The sequence below is a fragment of the Galeopterus variegatus genome, unplaced genomic scaffold, assembly GCF_000696425.1.
Source record: "Galeopterus variegatus unplaced genomic scaffold, G_variegatus-3.0.2 Scaffold1538, whole genome shotgun sequence".
Classification (NCBI taxonomy): Eukaryota; Metazoa; Chordata; class Mammalia; order Dermoptera; family Cynocephalidae; genus Galeopterus; species Galeopterus variegatus.
This window is the reverse complement of record NW_007727649.1, coordinates 122,174-123,865: the sequence shown is the minus strand read 5'-3', so window position 1 is coordinate 123,865 and position 1,692 is coordinate 122,174.

The window sequence follows — 1,692 nt, the reverse complement described above, 5'->3', positions numbered from 1 at the left end:
GGCGGGAGCGCCGCCGCGCTTCCAAGCGGCGCACTATAGCAGTGCGCCACCGGGCCGGCCCCTTAAATAGCATTTCTTTCTCTAGTTTTCCCTATACCTTCTGGATATCAGTGATGTCATTACAGTGCCATGTCATCATGATCCTGGGGGAGCAGTACATAGCAGTTAACAGGGCCAGGTCTGTATTCAGATTGCCTGGGCTCAAATCCCAGCTACTCTCTTTAATAGCTATGGCATGTTGCTTATTAATTTCTTTTAAGTCTCAGTTTCCTTATCTACAATATGGAGAAAGAATGGGGGTTGTTGTGTTGTGAGGAATAACTGAGGTAATCTGTGTAGCTAGCCCTAGTTAGCTGGAGACCTGATGACAAACATTGGGACCCAGCGCTTGTCCAAGACTGCCCCTACAGTGAGCTTCATGATTACTGTATTGTTAAGAGGGTGTGTGCATGAGTGTGTGTGTCTTCCCAGTTTTTTCTATGTCAGGAGATAGTTTTGGTGGCCACAGCTGGGGGAGGGGAGTTACTACAGGCATCTGGTTAAAGGGTAGAGATGCTGCTAAACAAAGCACAGTCCTACAAAGCACAGGACAGCCTCCACCACCAACAAAGAATTATCCAACCCAGATTATCAATAGTGCCAAGGTTAGGAAACCCTGCCCTAGCTAGAATATAAGCCCCTGAGGGCAGGGTCCCCTATTTCTTTTGTTCACTGCTGTATCCCCAGACCATAGCAGAGTGCTTCGTTCTCAATAAGTACTTGCTGCATTAGTGAGCAATTAACATGAATGAATTACAATCTAGATTGTCAGGAGGAAGAGACATCTTTGGAGCTGAGTGAGCACATGGTTCGGCTATAGACCTGTTCCCCTTCCTTGAACAGCCCAAAACCTGGGAGAGAGGGTCCCAAGGCTGGGTGGGGGCAGGAGGTGGGGTAGGTGAGCTCCAGGATGCAGGGCCTCTCTGGGGGCTAGATGGTGGATCACAGGTTCATGCAGGCCACATCAGGCATACCGTTCCAGGTAAGTGATCGGAAAATTCTCAGACAGCAGCCGTCAAGGGTGGGGACTCCCCTCAGTGTCTCCTGGAGGCAGGGTCCATGGGAGCCCTCTGGACTGCAGGTACCTGGGAGACCTCATCCAAGATATTTTGTCACAGCAATTTTGAGTCATTCTGGTGGGGGCTGCAGATGGGGCTAGGGCTGCTTTGCAAAGCACTTAGGGCAAATCCTCTGGGGGTCTGTTTACTCTAGCAATTTCTGTGCATCTTCTTTTTAGTGATCACTTCCTGTCCTGGAAAATGCTACCTCCCAGCATTTCTGCAATTTTGCAAAGAAGAGGGTCTACACCAGCAAACTCCAGCAACCCCCTAACTCCAGCCCAGCATGCACTTTGTAGAAGTGTGCAGGCGGAGAGGCTGGGTCCTCACTTTTTCATCCTCTGCTACTTCCCGTAGGGCAGTGAAACCTAGAACACAGTGAGGGTAAGGCAAAGTCTTTAAAGGGTGCTGTCCTCAGAAACCACATCTTCATGAGCCTCCTAACAATTTCAAGTTACAGTGGCTGATGGAGAGGACTTGGAACCAGAGCATTCCCCTGCCAAGTAATGGCTGAGGGATTTTCATGCTGGCAGTGGGATCCCACCTGAGCTTTTCCAGGGGTGCGGGTGTGAGCTGGTACCTCCAGGCTTTGGGA